At 43.0% G+C, this 27,111-nt stretch overlaps 1 protein-coding gene across 1 annotated transcript in view; it reads left to right on the forward strand.

The window, feature by feature from the left end:
• FHL1 (four and a half LIM domains 1) overlaps positions 1-27,111 on the forward strand; it is a 59,738-nt gene that overhangs the window by 17,148 nt on the left and 15,479 nt on the right. The window contains exon 2 of the mRNA XM_068533273.1: positions 5,389-5,462. The gene's annotated coding sequence lies outside the window, so the exon portion shown is untranslated. The remainder of the gene's footprint in view (positions 1-5,388; positions 5,463-27,111) is intronic.

Below are 27,111 nucleotides of genomic sequence, written 5' to 3' on the forward strand. Positions count from 1 at the left end.
AAATACCATTGAACATTAGGGCAAAGGGCAAGAATTTCGAGGTTTTACCTTTTGACTTTAGCAAATATTTGCTGCTCCATTTTTCTTGCTGGATTTTGCCATTTAATTTGTTTTTGGTTTTTGGGTTTCGGATTTTTTCTGCATTGTTCCTACTTGTTCCTCACGCCTGATAATTTTAGTTCCCTTTATTCTGTCATTGATGGCTTTTTTATTCCTAAGTATTCTTAATGTTTTATTATTATTTTTTTTTGTTTTTCTCCTTTTCTTTAGTCTTATAAAGCTCATTAGCCAGCAGTTATGTAAAGACATATGCAGAAAATACGTATAGTCTGGGTTTTTTTAACCTTTTGTCCCCTTCACCCATTTCCCCACCCCCTGCCTCTGGCAGCTACCCATCTGTTCTCTGTACCGGTGAGCTTGTTTTTTGTTTTTTAATTTTGAGATGCTGTGTATAAGAGAGATCATGCAGTATTCGTCTTTCTCGGACTAATTGCACTTAACATAATGCCCCGGAGGTCCATCCATGTTGTTGCAAATGGCAAGATTTCCTTCTTTTTATGTCTGAGTAGCTTTCCATTGCGTATACATGTGCTGCATCTTCTTTATCCATTCATCCATTGATAGGAACGTGGGTTGTTTCCATATCGTGGCTCTTGTAAGTAGTGCTGCAGTGAACATGGGGGTGCAGATATCTTTTTGAGTTAGTTTCTTTGGATAAATACCCAGAAACAGAATTGCTGGATTATATGGTAGTTCTATTTTTAATTTTCAGAGGAACCTCCATACTGTTCTCCATAGTGACTGCACCAATTAACATTCCCACCAACAGTGTAAGAGGGTTCCTTTTTCTCTACATCCCTGTCAACACTTGTTATTTGTGGTGTTTTGATAATAGCCATTGTGACAGGTATGAGATGATATCTCATTGTGGTTTTGATTTGTGTTTCCCTGATGATTAGTGATGTTGAGCATCTTCTCACGTACCTGTTGGCCATGTGTTTGTGTTCTTTGCGAAAATGTCTATTCAGCTCCACTGCCCATTTTTTTAATTGGATTGTTTATTTTGCCATTGAGTTGTATGAGATCTTTGTATATTTTGGATACTAGTTCCTTATCAGATACATGATTTGCAAATATTTTTCTCCCATTCCGTAGGTTGCCTTTTCATTTTGTTCATCATTTCCTTTGCTGTGCAGAAGCTTTTTTATTTTATGTAGTCCCACTTGATTATTTTTGTGTTTGTAGCAAAAGTATTCTTAATGTTTTAGTGTGCCAGTTAAAAAGGAATGCATGTATTTTTATTTCTTATCCCCCCTTTGTGACCACAAATTCTTTAAATTTGCATCCAGAAATGGCCCATCGAAATTGCTCCTTAGAGCTTATGTGGGGCCTGGTGGGCACACTGCTTACCTTTCATCCTTTTGTTAGTTTACAGGTTGTGCCATATCTGGAAGGAAAGACCTTTTCTTACTAGTTGCAAACCTGTAACAGCAAATTTGATATTTTAAAGGGTTCCATATATTCCAATGCAATATTTTAAAATGGTCACCGCTCTAACTTTGGAAAAGTTGTGCACTTTTTAGTTTTCTGAAGGAACTATAAAAATCTAAGGATGAATCTAGAAGGATCACAACTTGAAATGCGTAGTATATCTAGTAGATACCTTTTAAAAATATAACCTCTCTTTTCCCAGACTGAGTAAAGATAAAACCTTTCTCTTTCCGAATTTTGAAGAATATTATAGCATATAAAATAATAAATGTAGAAACTTGTGTGGAATAAATGATCTTCCAGACATAGTATAGAGTATATCATACTCCGTCTAAGGACACAAAATTAGATTTTATTATATTTCTATAACATAATATCTTCTTGGATTTTGTTTATTAAGTTAATGTGCTGGGTAAAGACTCGATGATGTTGCAGATCCTGATTATGTTGAAATTATTAAAATGAGGCATCTTTTATCTGAACCATTTATTTATACCAATTAACTATTTTGCCGGATAAGAGCCACTTTATCAGTTCTTCTGCTAAAGGAAAGAAGCCAGTGGCCATCCTGTTTGTATTTCTTATTGCGTGTTATGGTAACATTTCAAATGTGTTTTTGGATGGTGCAAATGCCGATGTCTCTAACGACCATAGCAGCGTAAGCATTTGAATCGAAGCAGGATAAATGAGAAGTCTAAGCGGCTGCTCAGCACCATCACAACTGTACATAATTAAGAAGGTATTTGGGGTTCACTGCTCTTTGGTTTCTTAGGTAGGAGAGAATATTCTGAAGGACATGATTAAGGAACGGTTACCATGACAATCGCATTCAAAGAATTTAGAGGAGACAATGAATCTGTGGGGCTCATCCATTTTGATTGATTCAACTGGTCTTTTAGATTCATTCAAACAGCTGCTGTCTCTGGATTTTATTTTCCACGTAATTCACCCAATTGATTGGTGATTTGGGGGTCATTTAAGCTTGGCTGTCCATAGTGATAGGATTGCCAGTGTCTGTGACCAAAATACCATTGTTAAACCTGAAGGAGAATGATTGTGTATGTTAAATGTCACTAGAACACAGCTTCTGGCTTCTGGAATAACATAAATGGTTTGTCTAATTTCACTTATTAATTCTGTCAGGGTGGGATAAGATTAACGTGATTTATTTTAAAGCATGACTGACCCCGAAGTGTTTGGGTTTTATTTTGGATTACTTTGCTGTCATCACATTTTACCCAGTGTGTTTGGCTGCTGTTCTGTTTTTACTCTTTGACTTGCGCAATATCATCAACACAATTTGTGTTATGTCTGGTCAGAGCCACAGTTACACACTGCAGATTGAAAAGTGTACCCGACTCTACGGCTCTGAGTGCCTTTATCCCCAACTAAATGTTAAGCGGGACACAGTAAAGTGAACTGACATAGAAATGCTGTTAAAATCTTGCTGTACGTTTTTATCTTTCTTTGTGGGCTAGTTCTTGACGGTGAAACTATGAACCGTGCAACTCAAGACTCCTCTGGCAGGGGCCCAAGTTGGACCCCCATGCGAGAGCTCTGCCTGCTCAGCCTTTGGGCCTTTCTCTCTTCTGCCCTCTGGAGGGCATCAGGGAATATGACATCCAAGGACTTCCTCTGCGAGGGAGAGCCGGCATCTTGGTGCGGTTACTAGATGCCAAGTTCTCTGGCCTCCCCTGGCCCCATCAAAGCCTGAATTTGCAGAGGTAGGGAGCAGACAGAGAGAAGGCAGGGAAGGTACTGGCAGGGTTGGGGTCTCAGGGAGGAAGCTATTCTGGTTCTTTAGAGAACGGGATTCCTTCAAGTAGAGCCCAGCATGTATCAAATCCATCTCTAGGAAAAATTGGTTCTGGAAGGGTGAGTAAAATGGGCTAGTATAATAAGGCTAGAGTGTGATGGATTCAGGTTCAAAGTTTAAGTTGGGTTCGATCTAAGTAGGGGTATATTTGGGGCCAGGTGTCTGAGGCAGCATATGAAATGGTTATCCAGTTTTGATAACCTTTTCACTCTGTGCCTGCTGTAATAGTAGTGATAATTATATATCTGATATTCAGTGAGTACCTTGTATGCGTGAGGCCCTGTTAAGTGCTTTATACGCACTGCCCTGTTGCCACCTTACAGCCTCTCTGTGAGGTCAGCTAACATGAGGTTCACAGAGGTTGTAGTTAATATGAGGTGGGGCCAGTATGTGAACCCAGGCAGTCTGACTCTGGCGCCCTTGCTATGAACAGCTGCGCCATGCTGCATTCTCCCCGCAGCTGCATGAAAGGGTGTGGCACCTTCTAGAAACTGAGTTCTGTGTGAGTGGGGTGTGGGTGGTGGGAGAAGAGACTGAGCGAAACCTTTTGTGTGTACATACCATGCTAAGTCCTGGGAGACAGAAGAGAAGTCAGGGATTTCTGTCCCTGTCACCAAGAAACTTAAAGTCCTGTAAGACAAATGAGGTATAATATAAAACCAATGATGGATTATTCATATGATAGAATAAGAAAATATTATCTCTACTTAAGTATAGGTGGGAAGGGGACTAGAAGGTATTCGGTTGGAGTCAGTCACTTTCAAGCATTTGCTTTTGAAAGTTAGCTCTTCGTCGCTGGCACAGATTTGCCTTCCTCTGGGCTTTTGATCTGGCGGACAAGACCCCTGTCCCTATAGTCAGCAGACTTGTCCATTTCAAGTTTGGAAGAGTTGTCTTCAACTGTGACAGTTGTCATTAAGGTCTCTAAACAGATGAACCCATTAGCCTACTGAGCTAACTGGACCAGGTACTTATTTTCCCATTCATTAACAGTAAAAAAAAAAAAAAAAAAAAAAATCTCTCACCACTGCTTGTCTGATGATCGGCCTGGAACCGGTTGGTCGGGGCGCGGGGGGCAGTTATGAGCCTGGTTATAATCCTTGGTTTATGTTTGCCTTATTTCATTGGGTGGATGCTTCTTGAGCGCCTCCTGTGTGCCAGGCACTGTTCTGGGTGTGGGAATAGAGCAGTGAACAGAGGAGACGGGGCTGGGGGGGCCCTCCTCTCTGGGAGCTGTCTTTTCCTCAGATTTCATTTGCTCGTGTACATTTTACAGTTCATATAGAAGTGCCTTTGGTGTGAGTTTCAGGATTTCACGCGTTGGGGATGACACAGTGATCACACTGCCTTGCTCCTCAGCCCCAGCCAGTCCTTTCTGAATGATGGGGGGCGGCTAAGGGGGTGATGCCAGCGTGCCCGTGGGGAGGCCTCGCGGGTGCGGAGAGGGCAGCGTGTCAGGGTATACCGTCTTTGTGTCGTGATGGGAAAAGCACGGGGCACACCTGTTTCCTAGGCATGCCCACCAGCCTACGTCCTAATCCTGTTGTTGATTGGAGATAACTTCAGCGGTCGCAAGGCACCTCATCTCCATGGCAACACCTCTAAATATTCCTCTGGTGACTTGTGCTCTACATTCTTTCTGGATCTGAGCCCTCCTGTGGCAAAATATTCTAGAGCTGTTAAAAGAGGGGGAAAAAAAGGCTCAACTAATAAATCTATTCTAAAAGACTGAGTCATTTGTTTTGATTACCCGGGTGATTGCCAAGTGTTAATTTAAAACTGAAATAGGCCATGAGCTCACTCCGCTAACAATGCTGAGTGTTTGAGCTAATACAGCTTGATAATGAGGGGGCCAGATCCACTGCCGGTGCGAATGTTATATGATAAACAGACATTTGGGGAAATATGCAGAACATCTTGGCAGTTTTCCTTTAGCTCTAAGGGTTGTAAATACAAAGTAGAACGTGTTACCGTGAGCCATTTCAAAGGAAGTTGATTTTTGTTTTTGTTTTTTAGGAATTTCTAACTTTTCTTCTGAAAAGGTAACTTGACCTCTTGATTCTCATTGCTTCCTAACTTAGGTACGTCGGAGGTTGTTGTCAGCTGCGTCCCACCCTCACTGAATACATCCCGTTCTGCACACATCCAGTGTGAGGTAAGTTTTCCGAATCGCCACCCATTCTTACCACTGATCTCCACCTCCTGATGTGTGTGGTGTTAGGCTCAACGTTGTACAGAGATCTCTGTCTGTACCGTAGACTTTAAGGGGGTTTGTTTTAACTGAGCTGAGCGACATCACCGCTTACCCTAGATGCTGGGTCTCTGGGGAATGCCTTTTCAAGGGCAAACACATCTCATTTGCTTTTCATTTGGGGGCATGGAAAGTGAATGTGGCAAGCACAGCAGAACGGTTAGAGGTCTGCTTGAGGGTATAGATCTGCTCGTGTTGCCCGTGAACAGTAGGGAGCAGGAAAGCTGCATGGAGCAGACCCTGGGCCGGAGCCCGGCAAGGCTGGGCCGCCCGGTCAGCTGTCAGAACTCTCACGCCTGGGGTGAGCCGAGCCTAGGTGTGGAGCTGCCACTGCAGAATCTGGTGATTTGGAGTGTTTCCATGGAGCCACATTAACGTGGGCCGCCAGATCTTTTTCTCACTAGGACTAAAGTTCTAAGCGCAGCCGCGTGGGTGTGAGCAGTGGGGTGCGCCAGGCCTTCCATTTAACATGCCCTGGATAGGCATCCTCCGTCCTCTTCCTTTCGCCTCGGCGGCCTCTGGACACTCTGTGATGACGCCGGCTTACTCATTTCTCTCTCTTGAGAGATGGGGGACGTTCACCTTTGGATGTGGAAAGGGAGGGAGTCTGCAAGACGGTTCCTCCAGGCACAGTGTAAGGGGCCACGGTCTTTCTGCTTTCTGGGCCCCAGTCTCCTTGTGTTTGTAAGAGAGGTGGTGACAACTACTGAAGCCCGCGCGCCTAGAGCCTGTGCTCCGCAACAAGAGAAGCCGCCGCAATGAGGAGCCCGCGCACCGCAATGAAGAGTAGCCCCCGCTCGCCGTAACTAGCAAAAGCCCACGCGCAGCGACGAAGACCCAACGCGGCCAAAAATAAATAAATAAATTAGTTTAAAAAATAAATAAAATACTGTTTAAAAAAAAAAAAAAAGAGAGAGAGGTGGCGACATTTGCTGCACCGGACCACTGAGGATTTCCACTTGCATCCATCGAAAGGTGGCTGCGTTTTTGCCTTCCCCTCCACCCCGCCCCATTCCATGCTCAGTCCCACATTCAATGTAGGGCCTTTTATTTCAGTTAGGGTTGATGCTTCCTCGGAGGTGAGAGTTGCCTTTCTTACATCTACTTGATGCAGGATTCTCCAGAAATTTTAAAATATATATGCAAATATATTAAACCCTAAATACGACTATAAAATATAAACCCTAAAGAGTGAAAAAGTAGGACAGCTTTTTAGAAGTGTTTAATCTGAATTTGATCAATTTCATCCATTACGATGGTAGCTGGCAGTCGTTCCCGGGGCCTGGGGCTTTAAACTGGCCCTGTGACAAAAGCTTCGGCAGTTTCTCTCAGCTGTCAGCCTCAGTCGACTCTTCCATTTTCAGATTTAAGCCCTGGCATTACTATCATGCACAGCCTTTACCTAAAAGGGTTGTTTTCAGACTTTTTTTTAAATGATGAAAGCCCGTCTTCAAATAAAAACATGAGGTCTAAAACCCCAGTAGAGAATACCCAGCCAGAACTGCCTGGGCTCAAGTAGGAGGCTGCGACTCTTCTCCTCCAAGGAGCCCTAGGGCAGTTGAAAAGCAGTGCCCTGTTTAAGGAGCAGAGGTTTTCACTCTGTGCCCTTTCACAGCTCTTACTTTTATTTTTCCACAGCAAGAGAGACTAGACTGTTGAAGGACATACACAGATGAGTCAAAAACACCCTCCCATCAGCTGAGTTGGAAATGCTGGCCAGGTGAGGCTTGGCCATTCACATGCATTGTTTGCCCTTAGGAATTCCACAGCAATCTGCAGCCTTGACAAACTCTGTCAGTAAGAAAACTTTAATAGAAACTATGTGTACAAGACTGTATTCTTAAAATGGAACATTTTAATTTGAAGTCCTTTGAACACACATTTGAAGTGGTTTTGTGATACTAAGAATACCCCAATGACATCTTTAATTTGACCAAAACTTAGCATCTTTGGGTTTTCTTTTAGAGCAGTGAGTTTCTCAAGCGAGCTAATGAAATAGAATCCATTAAGTTCTGTTTCACCGTGACAGAAATCTGTGGGACTGATGTAAAACAGTTCAACAATCACGATGCAGTGGTATCTTATGATCTTTCTTCCTTTCTTTTATTCATTCATTCGTTCAGCCCTCCTGTGGACTAGGCCAGGAATGTAGGAGTGAGCAAAACAAAAAGAATGTGATACATTTTCATCTGATATTCTTCAAGTATAGGACATCCCTAGATTACTTTTCCTTTTGCAGAAGAGGAAACTGAAAATTGATTTTCCTTTTTAAATTAAATTGCCCAGTATTGAGTAGACCAGTATGGGTTCAGGGGTACAAACCAAAGTCCCTGTCTCCAGTCTGCTCCTTGAGCCTGTGAATTATGCCACCTCCATATAAGTGTGTGCAAATAATAAAGGATGCCTTAATTCCTGGGGATGCAGCTGTGCCTGGGACCCAGATGCCCCCAAAATGAAAACAAATGTAAACTGTATATTTCACACTCTAGTTTTTTAAAGTTTATTTGGAAAAATTGGACAGTTTAGGAAAACGGACTCTGCAGTTTCCACATGAGGATATATATATTTTTTAATGGTAATGTGTCCCGTTTTATGTTCAGTACAGTATTTATCACAGGTAAACTTTATAATTCAGGAACTTGAAATTGTTCCATTTGGCTGCCCTTTAGGTATGGAATTACTTGGAACAAAAACTTGAACACAACATAATTCTTAACGCGTACTTGAGCTGGGTACTCTACGTATTTGTTTTTGTAGTAGAGACGATGATGAGACATTTATTTCACATCTAGGAAATATTTGTATCATTGACATATGGTCACTTTCATGATTGATTTGGCAGTTTTTAATATTCACAAAACAAAATTTTTAAAAGCAGTAGTCATAGTTATTTGATTTGTACCATTGATCTTTTTTTTTTTTTTTTAACTTACTGGGTTGACTTTTTTTTTAACATCTTTATTGTAGTATAATTGCTTTACAATGTTGTGTTTATTTCTGCTGTATAACAAAGTGAATCAGTTATACATATACACATGTTCCCATATCTCTTCCCTCTTGCCTCTCCCTCCCTCCCACCCTCCCTACCCCACCCCTCTAGGTGGTCACAAAGCACCGAGCTGATCTCCCCTGTGCTATGTGGCTGCTTCCCACCAGCTATCTATTTGACATTTGGTAGTGTACATATGTCAGTGCCATGTACCACTGATCTTGACGTGACCTCTCTTCTTGGTGCACAGATGGGTCACACAGGCTTAAAGAGTTTGGAAACCGTCCATCTGGAGCCAAGGTCTGAAACTGGTGGGCTGGATCTGGCACACAGAGGGGTTCTTTTAAAATTTTAAGTGAATTGCCAAGCATTTAGGAATTGAGAGATTTCACATTTTTAAAAAAATGCAGATTTTCCTCTTCTCTTGAGATATCAGAAGATCTGGCAGCATGGAGCCTGCATTCCTGTTGGGCAACGCTAGGCTGGAGCCAGTAGCCGCTGGATCTTTAGATAGAGCATGAACTCTGAAACTTGCCGCGGTCGCCAGCGCTGTGTTATCTCCTTGACACTAAGGACAAGGGTCAGGTGCCATTATCTGAATGTCTTACTCATTTGTAAGACCTGCTTGGCTCTTACGTGCATGTGACTTTTCAATTCCAGGTGTGGGTGAAATTGCGACTACAAAGTTAGAGCCATCCTTCCTCTCAAAACCTCAGCATGTGAATTTTCAGGTGCATGATACGCTGGGTGATGTTCATTTGAAGGGGGTACCTTAAAAGGGTTGAGGGTAGACATCTGAGGGGAGGGATCCCTTCTGATGGCGCCTGGTTCAGAGCAGGAGCATCGGCAGAGCTGGGGGGAATCCCGTGGTCTGTGTCGGTGCTTTTCAGCCTTTAACATGTAGATTCTGGTGCAGCAGGTCTGGGGGCAGGCCTGAGGTTCTGCAGCTCCAGCAGGCAGCTGCTCATACCACGGCTGCTCTGAGGACTCGCCTCTTTGAGTGGCGAAGGGGACTCTACCCTAAAGCAGTCCTAAGAAAGAGCAGTCATGCAGTGGTGGTTCTAAATATCTCTTCCTTTGGCCCGAGAAAGAGAAGGAGATCTTAACCAGGCTCTTTGGGGTTGAATCTTCATTAACAAACCTGGGTTCACTTCTGGTTGCAGCAGGATAAATTTTTTTTAATTAATTATTTTTAATACAACATAGCCTGTGTAAAAGAGAAATCCAACTTTTATTTTAAATCTTGTTTTAAATTAAGTGCTTCTGATAAAAAAAGCTGGATATGTTAAAGGTCAAGAATCATGAAGTAGGAATTAGAGCTTTAAATTGTATAATTATAGGAGAATATATTTATGAGAGACTCCTAGAAACTTATTTAAATAAGACCACAGAAAATAGGATAATAATCAAATCCCTGGAAGTATGATAACCTTGTAACTATAAAATGATATAAGTCAGGGGAACTCCCTGGCGGTCCAGTGGACTCCGCACTCTCACTGCTGTGGCCCCAGGTTCAATCCCTGGTCGGGGAACTAAGATCCCGTAAGCCACGCGGTGCAGCCGAAAAAGAAATGGTAGACGTCAGAAAGGAAGAGATCAATGGATTCAAATATACAAAAATGTGCTGAGAGAGTAGATCTTAAGTATTCTCACTACACGTACACAAAATGGTAACTGTGGGGTAATGGCTGTGTTAACTTGATTGCGGTAATCATTTCACAGTGTATGCATATGGCAAGCCATCACGTTGTATACCTTAAATATGTACAGTTGTTGTAATTATACTTCAGTAGAGCTGGGGAAAGCACAGAGTAAGTGAATGCATGAAGAAATGTTCAGCCTCACTGGTGTGCAAAGATGAGCGTATTCAGACAGCAGTGAGGTACATTTTCCATCTGTAAAATCAACAAACACGAAAAGAAAGCCCAATGCTAATATGGTTACCTTGGAACCAGTAAACACTTACTCATTGCTGGTAACGTCGTAAGTTGGTAAAAAGCTTTTTGGAACATCATTTGGCAATATATGGCAAAAGTCACAAAGATTGGTACCCCTTGATCCAGTAATCCTATCTGGGGAAATGTGTTCGAAGAAACAAGCTGTTTGAAGAAAAGAAAAAAGCTGTGTGTTATGGATATTCCTCACAGTGTTATTTGTGAGGACAAAAAATTAGAATTTAAACATCCAACATTAGAGAAATGGTTCATTTATTCAACAGATAGTTTTGGCTAAGTAACTATGATATCTCTATGAAGTGGAATTCCATGAATTTGTTCAAAATTAAAATGTTGATGCCTGCAGAGCAGTATGAAAGAATCTGTATAATACAGCTTTACTAAAAACTGCAGGATGCAAAACGGTATACGTGCTCTGATTATTACCTTGTGAAGTGATGTGTACGTATGGACAAGACCTAGAAGGCACCTGGACAAATGTAAGTAGCACTCTGAGCTTTTGTTCGCATTGTTGTCCTATCGTTTGTACATTTTGGAGGTTGGGAGTCTTCAGCTTTTACCTCCTTAAAGCAACGCCACATCACAAGCGGTGATGTTTCCACTGATCACACAGTAGGTGCTTAGTAAATAGCTGTGAGACATGATGAGGACTCCTGCTCAGGGCCTGAACGCTGAGTTCCAATGGTATTGTTCCTTCTTGATTGCTTTGCTCCACCATCCCGAGCCCCCCTTTTGCTTCCTGTGGTCGGTGGGGAGGCATCTTCGTGTCCCACGTGACAAAGTGTACATGTCTGTCTCGGAGCTTCTCATTGACATGCAGCAGGGCTGGGGCCCGGACCTTCGCGTGCCCGGGTTCCGTGTTTGCTGCAGTAGAGCCTCGGTGGAGCCGCGAGGAAGGGCAACGCCCATTTCAGCTTCTGGTTTCCTTCAGAGAAGCAGCAAAACTCCACCTCAGTGTCCTGAGCCTTCTCCCAGCGCCCCCTCCCCTCCAGTTGTGTCCCCCATGTCCCTGCTCTCAGTATACTTTTCTCCTTTAATTAGGTCAGTTACTTCATGTCTGTTTTTCTTTTTTGACATGGTTTCCTCTGGCTGTAGTGCCACATATTTTCCCCATTTGTCATTGCCTCTGCAGCTTCGTGTTGCAATCGTTTTTCAAGTGGAACAGAGAGCACACTGCTGAGGGGGGCAGCTCTTGACTCTTTGCCTGCCCTTTGCCTGCATGAGTGTTGCTATTTCTTTTGGGCCTAGTTCTGTTTGGTTTTGTAGTCTTCATCGTCAGTTATGTTTGGACTGAAAGATACTTAAGTAAAAATAACGGTAAGTCAGAGAGATGTTTGGCAAAGGTGCAGCACATTTGTTAAGGTTGCTGGTTTATTTATCTCCCCTGTCTCTATGGTGACTAAATCCGGGGCTGGGGTTTAATGGACTTAATTTTGACCTCTTGTACATCTCCTGACTTTCCCAGCCTCTGATATAGAAGGAATTCACTTTCACTATAGGAGAGAAATTGCCTCACTTAGAGAAAGGGTCCTAACTGGACTCTGGAAAAGTGGTATCTCCAGAGTCTTCGATTCTTCTGCTGTCTTTAATCAGAGTTCATGTAGCACTTGTAGAGAAAGCGGAGAAGTCTTCTAGATAAATATGCACGCGCGCGCGCACACACACGCACGTTACCAGTGGCTCCAGTACAGCTCCCAAATGACCATGTGCTCTGCCACAAAGGGAGAAATGAATTCCTAATTTTAGTCACATGGTGTCAGATCATCGGTTCCAAAGGACTAATGGCATATGTTATGGACAACAGCCTTCAGGGGACTCTTTGAGTGGCCCTCACTTGCTTCCAGACACACCACCGTCAGCCTTCCTGGCCAACCCTGGTCCTCTTCATGAACGGTGTTTTCAACACCAAGTGCTCTCTGTCAGTGGGCCATAACTCAGCCTGCCCCCCTGGATAAGAGCAGCATCAGAGTTGGGTACGCCTCTTCTGTAGAGCCGGAAACTTTCTTGCTTTAAATAAAAGGCGTACACTTGAATCATGTGAGGCCACTGCCTGGTTCTGTGCTAGCCCAATTCCTGGAGTTTTAATATTCACGTAGTTGGTTACTGTCCAAAGCAAGCGCCATCCTTTTTTCACCTGAATGAATAGTCTTTCACGTCCTTTAAAGTGATCTCTGGGTGTTTTGTTAATCCTACTATAAGCAGTCTTTTAAGTTACTTGACCTTTTCTGTTTTTTTACTGTTAAGGAAATTGAGGTTCCCTGGGTCTCACATTGAAGAAAATATAGGTATCAATATTATTTCCCAGGGTCATGTCTTTATTGTTTGTTAATGTGGGTGAACTTTCAGTGAGAACTTTTTATAAGAGAATCTTTTCTAAGAATATTAAATCAATGGGAACATTGATTGGATATTACATTTTTTTTTTATTTTTAAAAAGTATCTCCTTTGGGCTTCCCTGGTGGCGCAGTGGTTGAGAATCTGCCTGCCAATGCAGGGGACACGGGTTCGAGCCCTGGTCTGGGAAGATCCCACATGCCGCGGAGCAACTGGGCCCGTGAGCCACAACTACTGAGCCTGCGCGTCTGGAGCCCGTGCTCCGCAGCAAGAGAGGCCGTGATAGTGAGAGGCCCGCGCACCGCGATGAAGAGTGGCCCCCGCTTGCCACAACTAGAGAAAAGCCCTCGCACAGAAACGAAGACCCAACACAGCCAAAAAAATAATAAATAAATAAATAAATAAATAAATAAATAAATAAAAAGGTATCTCCTTTATCCATTACAGGATTCTAAGTCTCCATGCATAGAAATGTTCGAACCATATATCAGAGTTCAAGTGTATTACACTGTGCCCATGGAAGTCCACAGTAAAGGTTAGGTTTGACTAGGATTCGCACGGAAGAAGTCAGGTTTGGACATTGGAATTCAAATCTAGTGTTCTGTCCATACCTAACTGATGTGAAATGAAGACATGGATCTCTGACCTCTAAGGCAGCTAGAGTCAAACCATCTTGAACTTGAGTTGGTTCAAATGATCCTTTAAAACTTTTTCTCCTCTTCCGTATGATGCTTTAAGACTCACAAGGACACTCCAGTTTTAAGAAGTTTAATAATATACCCCAAATCGAGTCAGAGTGCTTTATTTAATGCTAGTGTATACTGTGTTAGTTTACTCATGGATAATTTATCTGTTTGCAAGTCCTTTCATCCTCTCTAGGAACAAATTCACTTGTGTGAATTTTCTTTAAAACCAAAACAAAGGAGTTAGTAAATGATTAATAAGGATTGTACAAAGACTGAGACAAGAGAAGCGACTTAAGTGCCCTTACATTCTTATTCCTCAATAAAATATTAGAGTTCAGATCTGTCATCAAGTTCAGTTCAAGTCCAATAGGAACTTGTGAATACTCAATGTTTTTATTAAGATTTTGTAACATCGTAAGACTCAGTGGATATGGAAGTTGTTTGAAGATTTTCTCCATCATCAACTCTTCTATTAATAGTACAGAGACTTGAGAAGCCAACACCAGATGCTCACTTGTGAAAGAGATCCATACTTGTGGGACGGATGTTGGATACTCGTTAAGTTCTGGGGTTGAAGCCTTGCTCATGTGGCTTATAACCGTGAACTTAGAAAACTTGTGAGGTTAGGGCCATAGCTAAATCATATACATTTTATTATGGTCAGTACAATAAGCATAGCTCAGGTCCAAGCTTTTAGAGAAATCAAAACGTTAAGGCCCAAAGCTGTTAACAGTGCTTGAGGAAGAGCAGCAAGCACTTCTGTTCCCATCACTATCATTGTCATCATCATTATCATCATATCAACCTTGTGTGTTGAAAGCCCAGTGTGGAGAACTGTGCTAATAATAGTTATAATTTATTTCCTCATCTCTTTAAATCTTCATATTTCAGTTTTGTTTAAACAGCTCTAGGGATCGAATCAATTAAATTTAAAAAAGGAGAAAGTATATAAAAATGTACTTGGAATAGTAGCCTCATTCTCCTGTCCTGTCAACCAGATAAGCTTCCCCCTTTGTATAGCATCTCTCACTGAAGGATCTCCATTTACTGGATGAACAGTTAGTTTCTGTAACAGTTCTTCACCGAGGTAGGAAAGCAGTGGTCCTTAGGTAGCTTGGTGAGAATTTGTGGTCTTTGCGGGTCTGTGGACACCTCTTAAACCATGTGATACGTGTGTGTGATATGACCATTTTTATACCTTCTTCAGGGCTATGAATTAATAATTTACTTAAGATATTCCAAGTGTTTCTTTCCCAGAACCAGTGGAGTTTTTTTCTGTGGATTCTGGTGACGGGTTTGTGTACGTAGTTCTCAGTGTACGTGCCTAGGGGATTCATAATCCATAGTGTCTTTTGCTCACTAAAGTGGTTCAAGTGCTAATCGGAGGGGCTGAGTTCCACCCTTGGCATTGGGCTCACGTGATGGGTTTGAACCTGGAAGCAGTACAACATATTCTGTTATTTGTAGCCTGTCCTTTATGCTCCCAGCTGTGTCCTCTGTATCGTCAGTCCTTGTAGACTTTACATAGGATCTTGACCCAACTCCTTTGGTCCTCTCCTGTGCGCTCTTTTTTATTACTAGGACAATCTAAGGCACAAATTGAGTCAAGGATTTGGTTGGGGTTACTGCCCTAAATAGTGCTCTCCTTCCCCAGGAAGCTCCCTGGGAGCAAGAATTACTGATGATTTCTCTGGTGTCCTCCAAGTCATTTATGATTTATGCCAGAGGCATTTACTGGAGATAGTTAATTAAATGAAAGGCATTTTATAAATTACAAACCATAGCATTACCGTAGTGTTACATAGGACACTCTTGGGATCTTTGTTTGACTTCCTGTTCCTCTAATATCAGTATTCCTGACATGGTTGGAGCATATTCTTGAATAGAACAGTCCCTCCTGCCTAATCCCTTATAGCATAGCATCACATTTTCCCAGCACTTTGTTATGAAGTTTTTCAGACAGACAGAAAAGTTGAAGTTACACAGTGAACGCTCCTTGCCCACCACCCGGATCCTATAGGTAAACATTTTGCTAAATTCGCTTTACTACGTACCCCTCCGTCCGTTGGTCCCTCTTCATTTCTTGGCTGCATTTCAGAGCAGCCTGCGGGCATCCATACACTTTACCCCTAAACACTGCAGCATGCGTATCATTGTGTGGTTGCAGTTCTGACATTCTTAGACCTGCTGTCAGATTTGCTAAGATTCTGACATTTATTTTGCTGGTGGCTAGGAAAAGATGGTAAGTTGAATGTGAAATAAGCTCCATTTTCAGACCCGGGAGAGTTTTTGTTTCTAACTACCAGCAAGTGAGCAAACACTTTGTATCACTGCCCTTTTTCTCCCACTTTACACGGTCACATTATTTGTACTGTTGACATTTGGAAGGCCAGTCTAGGAAATAAAGTTGAGAGTCTGGTTTATATGAGTAAAAGCGGAGAATTGGGGTTGAGGATAGCGGGGCAGGAGGTTACCAGCGTGATACCGCTTACTTATACAAGGTCTCGAGAGGGTTTAGTGGCTGTTTATATCACCCAAGGGTGGTAGATTTAATAAACACTAACAGTACAAATAGAGGGTCCTTCTAACCTATTGGTTATATTCCGTGGAGGCCTAGAACTCATAGAAATGTTTCAGAGGTTTCACCAACATTTAAAAATCTAACATGAATTAGATTTCTTTAGAAGTGTATCGAGCTATTTAGGAAGCACTAATAAAAAACGACAGACATACTCAACCGTGTTTTGTAGTAAATTTTAACATACTGGAGAACACTTACTGAATGACTTTAAAATAAGTAAAGGTTATTCATGTCAGCTTAAAATAAAATTTTGAATAACACGTGTCATTCATCAAAGTCAGGATAATATTTCTGTTGTGGGAATAAAGACAAAAGGTCTTCAGTGAGACCATTACACTAAAGCCATGGTGTTAGGGCATCGTCCTGCAAAAGCTGAAGTTACATTTTGGTTTCCAGTTACAGTGAGCACTTATCCATCTGTTATATTTAGATTTTTTTTTCTAGTACCTTTAGGAATCTGGAAACAGACAAGTATATGCTTTCAACTTGAAACCACCATAAAAGGGGAGAGGTAGCGAAGAGGCCCGGAGGCTGGCTCCAGTGTCATCCCTCAGATGGGGCTGTGTGAATGGATTAGGGAACCTTTCGAAAGGTCTCTCTCTTGGCCCATAGCTCAAACCGCTCAACACAGGTCTGAAAATGCATGGGTGCAATAGTACGGTTCGTTATGAGATTTTCAGGGCTTCTTTGATTACGCCCGAAAAGCCTTACAATGGCTCTGGCAGATTTCTTTCACTTGGAGGCCGCCGGTCTCACTTTGGTCCCTTTGTTCTGGGTGGTACCACATTCTGTGCCTGTATCTAGGCCAGTACCTGCTTGTTTGTAGCTGCAGTTGATTTTTAAAATGTTTGCTCATCTATATTTTATTTTCGCTTAACATTTTATTATGAAGATTTTCAAAGTTGAAATGATGTTGCAGTGAACACCTGTATCCCCAGCATCTGGAGTCGTCTACCATTAACATTTTACTCATCAATGCATATGATTTTGGGATGCATTTCAAAGTAAATGTGGTAGATTTCACCAGTCAAATAAGTTCATATATTTTACACACTTTGAGTCTGGCTTTTCGAACATTATACAAATGTGCCTAAATTGGCATCGAGTCCTGTGAAAGACGCTGTCAAATAAATGCCCCCTTTTCACTGGGAAAAAATTCCGGAGCCTTTTTTAAAAGTCACAGATTTTCTGGGGAACTTCCCTGGCGGTCCAGTGGTTAAGACTCCACGCATTCACTGCAGGGGGCACGGGTTTGATCCTTGGTCAGGGAACTAAGATCCCCGCATGCTGGAGCACGGCCAGAGAAAAAAGTCACAGAGTTTCTGGAATTCTGGCATGGAGTTGGAAAAGAATACTGGCTTATTTTGAAATCTGAACTTTTTTGTGACTCAGACGTTGCTGACCTCTGATAGAGAAGGGGGTTATACTTGTAAATTTTGTTTTCATCCTTGAGACAGGAGCCAGATAACTTCCAGTTCTTATAGAGAGGCAGGAAGGATCATCTTTTAAAGTGTTACAAAATACATCGTGTTGGTCACTCCAACAACATCTGTTATATTTGGAAAGCAGGGGAGCAGTTAACTAAGGACTAAATTTGGTCTATGCTGGATCCCATCCCAAACCCTGCTGTCAAGGTGTTAAGTGCAAATTATTAAAAAAAAACACTCTTGTTACAATTGGAACCGTGAGACGGTGATGGAGATGAGAGATTTTAGTGTGTGGCTTTTGCCCCCTTTATGCGGAAAGCACTCCCTCCATCCTTGCAAAGCTGCGTCGTCGTTCCCTTTATTCTCAATCCCCAGAACCTTGTCTAAACACTCTCCCTTGGCCCCGGGGCTTGGCTGGGTGTATTTCCTTCTGGAAGTCTTCCCTCGCACTCCTGAGTTAGCTGGCGGGAGATCCTTTAAAAGCATTTCCCCCTATAGGGGCTAATCCTGCAGTTTCCACTTCAGTTCCAGCTGCTATTGCCTGGGTAGAAGCAGATCTCCGCGATGCTTCCAATCTCTGGACCTTGCAAGAAAATTTAATGTTTAAGAACAGAAAGTTAGGAGAGAAACTCTTTGGGGCAGGGACTAGGTGGCGGGCTGTGGGTGAAGAACTGGGCGGTTAGATACATCGTAAACGTGTCAGTAGGACATGAATTTAAAAATTACCTATAGGGAGTTGTAAAAGCTTAAGCAGCGCCTTCAGACAGACGCACTACTCTTTAAAACCTGTAAAAAGTCCTTGGCACCGTGGAAGGATAATGCCCTTTGGTCTTGGAAGAGACTGTTAGGTTGCAGAGGTTTCAGTTCCTCTACCACCGACTTGCTCTTAGATCTCAGAATGTGACTGACTTGTTCTGTGGTGGTTTCTTTCATAAGCACTGATAATAAAACTGATTTACTGTATATAGTATAATAGGGACATTTAAAACTATATCTAGTTTCCGTTATAGCTCAAGTTTTTGAATGATTAACATTTAGGTATTAACATTACTCCGATTTAATTTTGTTTGAAAACTGTTGTTTCGTATATGAATACATTATATTCTGTCATTCATATGTACAGTACCACCCTTAAGTAAATGATATGTCCACAAATCAGTTTAGGAGGTTCATTTCCTGACTGCAAGACAGATGTCTAAAACACATAGAAATTGATTAGACTCTATACCTGTTGCTGGCAGGAAGGTGGAAAGTTTTCTAGATTTATGATTACGACAGGTGACAGTGTGAGCTTCTATTCTTAGTTTGACCTTGTTCCCCTCTCTTAAGGCAAGACACTTAATCTTCTTAACGTCTCAGTTTATCCATGTGTAACACCTGTACTCTTCTTTCATGAAAACAGTACCTGGTTTATATTTGATAGCATTTGAGGACTTGATATAGAAGGTGGCATCAAGGTTCAAATTACTCTGTAGAAACTATTTGTATGTTGAATGATAATCTTGACAAATTACTAATTACTACATTTAGAAAGTTACAACTCTGGAGGGAATTGATATTTGATATTGTTGTCCTGTGTGTTCTAAGTTACCATCATAACAGTAGGAAAATAAACCCTGTCTTGGCTGTGTTACAAAGGGATAAACTCACTTCTTCAAGTGGTTACTAAATCTCCAGCCCTTTAGACAACAAATAAAAAGTGCTCCTTGTTTTATTTAATTTTTCTGGGAAAAAAGTCTTCTGACTAACCTTGGCTTAATTTTTTCTTTTGCTGAGAGCTTGCCAAGTTGTTCTCTTTGTAAAGAATGAAGGATAAACCATGTCAGTTACTTAAAGCAGCAAAAATTACCCTCTACAAACGGGCAGGGGAGTATGCTTTTGATTTTCAGATCAAAGCAAAGAACCAAGATTATGTGGAGCTAGCTTATAATACATTTGTACCCAGCTACTTGTGCCTTTGCAAAGAATCGAACGTTAACTAAATAGCAAGAGGATTAAATAGCTAGATGCTGAGTAAAACTAAAATACCCATATGACTATTTTTTAAATTCCATATCCTTGGAAGTTTAGGCTAATGTGAGAGAGATCGCCAGTGTTTTCACAATGATCTTGTACTAGATTTTGTGGTGTATGGTGTATAACTGTGTATGTGTTTACTGTGAAAATTTTGTAAGTCGTGTGAAAAATGAAATCCACTCGAAAAATTAGAAGACACTGTCTACTTAGGTACAAAGCCTGATTTTTATATATATTTTTTTCTTTTACAGATATTTTATTTTGACATTACTTTTCAGTTCATACAGTACTTGGACACACATGATTTAATTTGGTTCCCAAAACCAAATTAAATCCTATAGGGAGAGCAGGACAGGTATTCATGTCCGCATTTGATCGATGAGGAAGAAAAAATAACTTGGCTTGTGAGTAGGTCAACAGAGTCAGGGATTCTACCTGGGATTTTTGATTCCATATCTGTTGCTCATTCCTTGAGTTACAAAACAGTGAAGCCAACCAAACGTTCACTGTTCTTTTCATTAAATGCCAGCTTAAAATGAAGTTAACTTTTATAACGTTGTCTCTGATTACTTTGACAGAGTTAACTTGTAATTGATTTTGCACTTGCTAAAACTTTCAGAATTAAATGTCCTGTTTCACAGCTCCTGAATTCGTCTCTTCTCTGTACACTTCCTTGTCCAATATGATCATTGATGTAGCATGTATTTAGCATGTGTTTCTGACATTAAATGAGTAGACAGTTGGAAGGGAATTGAAATGAATTAGCGGTATAATTTTTATTATACCCCTGGTCCTCCACACTGACCTGCTGCAGCACCATGACTGAGGACCCCTATTTTAACACCTAACAAAAACTGCTGGTAGACATACTTTTTAATGATTTACGTATATTATGCTGATTTATAAACATGAACCCCTTTTCCCGAAACCCAAAGAGTTAATTTTTTAAATGTTCACTGTGAGATTGGAGTCGGGGTACAAATGACACTTCTGTTTCTTGTTTGTCGGAGAAACAGGGAGGTACAATCTAAGTTGCGAAATCAGTGACACACAGAGCACGAGTCACCTGGCTTCCGTTAGTTATGCGACCTTTTAAAAACCAAGTGCCCGTTTCAGAAAAGAGTGACTTTTGAGACGACAGACATCAAGCTACTCTTCTTGCAGGGTTCATTTAAAGCTCTGATGCAGACAGAGCTGGAAAATCCCTGACAGGTTTCCATAAGGAAGGTGTGCAGTGTTGCCTTCCAGGCAGGCGAGGTGAAGGTCAGCCTCGTGACTCAGCTGCACCGGCTTGGTGCTGAGCATGGGCACCCGTGCCCAGCCCAGCTGGCTCCAGACCCTGGCTGAGAAGCCACCTTTCATCTTGTTCAATAGATAAAGAAGAGAATGTGAACACTTGAAAGTCAAATACCATAGGTACTTCATAGCTTGTCCACCTAAAGACTTGATGAACGCTAAGCGCCTCCTTAATCTCAAGGGGTAACGTCTCCGTTGTCACCAGTGCATCACGGTGCGCCACAGTGAGCACGTGTGTACGTTGTCAGGATAAGCGTTTGACTCAGTTTATTGTCTTGTAATTCATTGGCCAAGACTTGTGGTTTGGTGCAAAGAGCACTCAACTTGGAATTAAAAGCCACTTCCTGTCTGGGTGGCTTATTAGCTGAGGGTAACCTTAGCATAGTTGGCATGGGATTTCCAGATGGCGTCTTTGCTGCCTGAACGAAAATAATCTACCACTTCAGTAAGCCTTGGTGGGTGCTGCCTGATCCACTTGAGATCCCTTCATCCTTTTCCTTTCTCTGTCTCTCTTTCCTTGTAAATAAATCACAGCTCTGGTTCTTTGAGTGCAGCTGACCCTTGTCAGGTATTAGGGGAAGGCAATCTGGTCAGTACTTTTTTTAGTTGATTCATTCCATCGTTTTAAACTTTGTGTATTTCTTACATCATTGTTTGTAATAACAGGCTGGAAACAACTTAAATGTCTATCAGTAACGAACTGTAAATTGTGGTCCATCTACACAGTTGAATACTATGTACCTGTTACAAAAGTGGAGGCTCTTGATGTACTAACATGGAAACTCTCTAAAATATATTGAATAGAAAAGGCAAGCTGTAGAAGAGTATGTATAGTATATCACTGTTACGTTTTTAAAAAAGGAAAAAGAAAAAAGTGTACATGGCCACCTACTTTTCATATGCCCAGTACCTCTGGAAACATAAGACACCGGTATCATTGGTTCCTGAGGGAGAGGGGGGAAATAGGTGTCTGGGGCCGGCAGGAGAGGAAGACTTTTCACTACCTTTTCATCAATAGATATTTTAAAAATGCAATAAATCCACGTGCAAAAAAGAATGTTCACAGCAGCATTTTTCATAATAGCTAAAAAGTAGAAACAATTCATGTCCATCAACTGGTGAATGAATAAATGGGGTGTGGTATATCCAGACGATGGAATATCATTCAGCAATAAAAAGGAATGAAGTACTTACACATTTACAACATGCATGAGCCTTGAAAACATGCTAAGTGAAAGAAACCAGCCACAAAGCGTCACACATTGTGTGATTCCATTTGTATGAAAATGTCCAGAATAGGCAGATCCCCAGAGACAGAAAGTAGATTAGTGGTTGCCAGGGGCTGGGGGAGGGGGAATAGGGAGTGACTGCTGATGACTATCGGGTTTGCTTTTTGATGATGAAAATGATCTGTAATTAGATAAGGCTGATGGTTGCACAACTTTATGAATGTACTAAAACCCACTGAAGTGTACACTTTAAAGGGATGAATTTTATGTTGTGTAAATTGTATCACATTAAATAAAATAAAAAACAACTTGGTGAAGTCATGAACATGGAAACTTTAAGAATCACTGTGAGCATATTAAACAAGGAACAACTTTCTTAAGTTTCCACCTAAGAAATCTTTCCGTTGTAAAATATTTTACGTAGTATCGCTGATGACGCCGGAAGACTTCGTATCCTTTAGCTACTTTCACTAACACCCACCAGGGATCTTTTTATTTTCTAGGGGAATATTGTTAACCCACATGAAGCCCTGGTTGATTGAATTTTAAGCAAAATAGCCCCAAAAAAGGATTTACAGGTTATATGAGATGGAGAGATTGTGGCTGCAGGCCTTCCCCACTCCCTGCCACGAGGAGAGAAGGTTATGGGAGTTCTTAAAGGAGCCTCAGAATCTTTGGAGCAGCTGCCCTTCCTCTCCCCGCAGCTGATGTCAGAGCAACTCCTGCCCCTAGCCTGCCTCGCCAGTGAGCCGCCCCACACCCTTCCTTGGGTTCTCCTGGGTCAAGCTGAGTCTCGGGGTTTGAGGAGCCATTCCTAATAGGAGGGGGTTAGCCTTAGGGCTCTCGGGTGAGATCGGTGGACCTGACTCTGTGACCTCTCTTCCCCTAGTCACGGAGTGTTCACAGGTGCTGGGCCGTTGCCATCATAGCATCGGCCTGTCCGTAGGTTGGTCAGATAGCAGTCTTCTGTCAGTCTTCCCAACTCCAGGTGCCTAAACCTGAGCTCGTCTTGGGGTTGGGCATGGGGGGTTGAGCACAATGTATCTTTGCTCAGGGGTGGGGTAGACGACGCACATCTCAGTTCTGCCGCCCTGAGACTTTCGGCCTGACTGTGCTCACTCAAGCGAAGTCTCTCCCCAAGCAGCCTTACCTCAGCCGAGCTGCTGAGTTCTCCTTGTAAGTGGCCTAAGAAGATAGCGTCTTCAGATGCGTGTCCTTGGCATTCATTCCGAATGAACTCACGCGATCCAAGACTAACCTGTGTTCTGGCCGGAGCTGTGGCTCCCAGTGATACAGGCAGCCTCTTCTCACTGTTGATCTTCACAGGCCAACTGAAGACCAGAGATGTGAGCCGCAGGGGGCCTACCTCATTAATTAGTCTCATCGAAGCAAGGCCTTATTCATCGTGTACGAAGGTCTGATCATCCATTGGGCTCACTGGGCCCTTACTTGTAGGAGGGATGTAGGGAAGATCCCTCCCCAGCCCAAGACTGAGCAGGAGACCTAGACCTAGTGGGTCTTTTATTTTCACTAGAGGATCGAAAGGGCAGAGTTTTGTTCTCTGTAGGTCTCCGTCATGTGTTCATAAACCCTCCTTGTCCATATGGGAGGTACAGCTCTCCCCTCTGGGCTGATTCCTCTGAGTTCCTAGGACTTTCAGAATTGTTCTTGGGTGCCCCAGTCATTCTCAGGCCCGTAATCCTCGCAGCTGGGCTCTGGGCCAAGATCCTGAGCTCTTGTCTCTTTCCACGTATCCCTTGTGGATTGGTAAACTTGAGGATAAATTCCTCTTTTGCAGGAATCTGCTTCTTGGGACATCCGTAGTTTTAGAGTGAAATGGAATAAATAATAACACATTGTGCTTACTGTGTGCCAGTCACTGTTCTAAATGTTGCCAGTATTTACTATTTCTCATGACAGCCCTGTTAAGGTAGGTACTCTTGTTATCCCCATTTTAAAGATGAGCAAATTGAGTCACAGCGAAGTTAAGTAATACTTACTCGCACACAACCACTAAGTGGTGGAGGCAGGAGTCGATTCTAGACATTCTGGCTCCAGAGTCCATGCCCTTAGCCACTATGCTGTATTCCCTTGAAACTTTATAAAACAACCCCATATTAAACCCAGGGCAAATTCTATGTTATTTGTCTTAGAACAATGTTGGTTGCTCAAACAATCTCATATGAAATTAAGGCTTGAATTTCTTTCGTGGAAGCCTTCAAAAATAGTCATGGTCCAGTCTGAAGCATTTCGCCTGAGTTCCATTGAATGCAGTGATCACCATCACTGTTCACTGGGTTTCCCTACCTCCGACAATCTGGTCTTGTTTACACTCGGTCCGTAGTCACATGCTTGTTCTCTTTGATTATCACACTGCTGGAAAACCAACAAGAAGCGTTGGAGTTTGAGGTGAACGTGATGTAATCTCTCCGAGTGCGTGACCTGTGGTGGCTTCTGCCACTCCAGCCACAGACTCCTTCTTGGGCTGTGTTTGCTGGACCTCGTGTCCCTGTCGTTCTGTTCGTGTGCTGCCCGCCTGGCACGGTGAACGTGCTGCTTGACTTCCAGAGCTTTGAAACGACTCGCTCGTGCTTCTGGAGTGCCAGCTGTTCCAGGGAGACCCTCTGCTCCTCCATCGACCGGGCCCTGCTCTCTCGGCCCCGTATCAGCTGCCGCTTCCCACTGAGCTCGGCTGAAGTGTACGGTCACTTTGACTGGACCCTGGCTGTAGCGTGAGAGAACCTACGAGGTGTTTTCATCCACAGATCGTAGAGCTGTCCCTTAGTCTCGGTGTTGGTGACTCAGGCACCCAGCCTCTGCCGATGATGACCAGAAGTCAAGGGACCGTGACCCCCATTGAGCATAAATAAACCCGCGTGCAGGTTTTCCGGCGACGTGAGTAGAGCCCTTGCTGGCGGCAGCGTGACGTGCCCGGAGCGGCGCCCTGGGGGGCCCGACACCCGGGTTCCAGACCTGAAGCTGCTGCTAATGCAGTGAGGAAGTCACCCCCCGTCTCTGGGCCTTAGTTTCCCGTCCGTAAGATGAGGCCTCTGCGGTCACTTCCGACTCTGTCATCATGCGGTCTTGATGAAGGTGGAGCCCGTGCCCCCGTGCCGCGTCCTCCCCGTGCACAGACGGACGGGGCAGTAACCTCACGGCAGGGCGCACTGGCCTTTACCCCGTCTCGCCACTGAGTTTCCCGGTAATAGTGCCTGTCCTCGCCAACAGGGTAGCTCTTCCCGCAGAAAGATCTTCACGTTTGCTCTCCCAGACATGAGTCACCGTGGGCCAGCACCCTCCTGGGTCAGGCAGACGAATAATGGCCCTCGGGGAAACTTGGCAGATGGGGACCAAGTGAGGCTTTCAATCCTCCAGAAACCCGATTGGCCCTGCTATCAAACAGTCAACCCTGTTGCCTGACAAAATCTAGACTTCCTGAGTGATGCCCAGATCGCGGCTTGACGCCCTTCCTCCCCCTGTGCTCCCACACCCACTTCTGTGCCCCATGACCAACCCCAGAGAACCACTTGTGTTTCCAACCTCTACCCTGAATTCTGGGGCTTTCCCCTGTTTCGGAGTTGAAAGCACCAGTGCATAATGAGGGGATGTAGTAATTCCAGTCCTTTGGTACATGAGCACAGGTTGTATGTTACTAGTTGAGATCTCACACCCCAAAGCAGGGCTCGTGAGTTATTATGATCACACCTCTGGTCAAGGCAGTCGGTCCCAGGTAGCAGAATTAAGAGTAAGGAGATGGAAGCTTATTTGATTTGCTGTTCTGTCCTGTTATGGATATTAATCAGCTGGCTAAATTATAGACTAGGGTCTTGGAATGTTTAGCTCTCAAGCATCTATCAGAGGCTTGAAATGTCCATAACAGGTGGGCTTGGTGAATGCCAGGAGTTAGCATGATTGAAAGGGTGTTTTGAGTCATGGCACATGGCAACGTGGAAATAAAACAGATATATCACAAGTGGGTGGTGGTGGTAGAAATAGACTGGAAGAGAATTTTAACACCTAAAATATGACAAAGATTTATCCCTACAAGCTTCTCCGTTTCATGAAATATTCGTTTTCCTCTGATCTGAAATTCTGTATTTGTATTGTGTATTTCCTTCTAAAACTATTTCTGATTTCTGTTTCGTTTCTCTTATCACTTTCTCTTTATTTCCTCTTTTAAGTGCCACTTCAAATATATATTTTTAAATCTGAGATCATCATAGTGGCTAACTTTGAAAGTCATTTGTTCATGTTGTCCTGATGGTGATTTCTGGTTAGAAGCCCACGGAAATATCTCTCGGGTGCGGTTGGTACAGTTCCTACATCTTGGCAAGAGTCTAGGAGCGGTATAGGAAGGGGCAGGCTTTGGGGACAGGAGACATTTAAAACTGTTACTAATCATGGAATGACATTTTCAAAAATCAAATGGCAGAGGCCACGGCACGTGTTTAAATGCTTAATCTCTGAGTCTTACACGGAGATTTTCTAAGCCTGGGTGAATTGTGAAATGAACAGGCCTTCACTGGAGTGAATTAGCACTTCCAAGGTGCTTGGCCATTTCCAGGGTCTTCTGTTTCATGTATCTTATCTCATTTGTAACAGGTCTTCCCCTTTCATAGCCACCCTTTCTCCTTCGCTCCGAGATTCAGAGGCCCTTTGGGGAGGAAGAATTCCAGGTTTGCTTTCATTCGGGCCTCACCTGATATAATTGCCCCTCGTGTGGTTCGAGGGGGTCCCCTCGTTTTATTCTTTGACTGGTGGTGACACTGAGTTGTGACACTTAAGCGGTGACTATGCAAAATTTGGCTACTCGGTAAGAAAAAGTACCCTTTCCCACTCTGAAGGTTGACAGGAACATGAGATGGCAGAAGCTGTCCTGGGCTTTTTCTGGCAAGAGCACATAGGACAAGAAATACTCTGGAGTGCTCAGCGTGGAATCGCATCGTGTCTCGGTGCATTACTAGGTGCCTTAATCTCGCGGTTGGAGTCGCTCGGGAAAATTGTTGGTGGAGGGACTGGGGAGTCTGACAAAGTTATATT

This window comes from Eschrichtius robustus, chromosome X (genome assembly GCF_028021215.1).
Source record: "Eschrichtius robustus isolate mEscRob2 chromosome X, mEscRob2.pri, whole genome shotgun sequence".
Taxonomy (NCBI): domain Eukaryota; kingdom Metazoa; phylum Chordata; class Mammalia; order Artiodactyla; family Eschrichtiidae; genus Eschrichtius; species Eschrichtius robustus.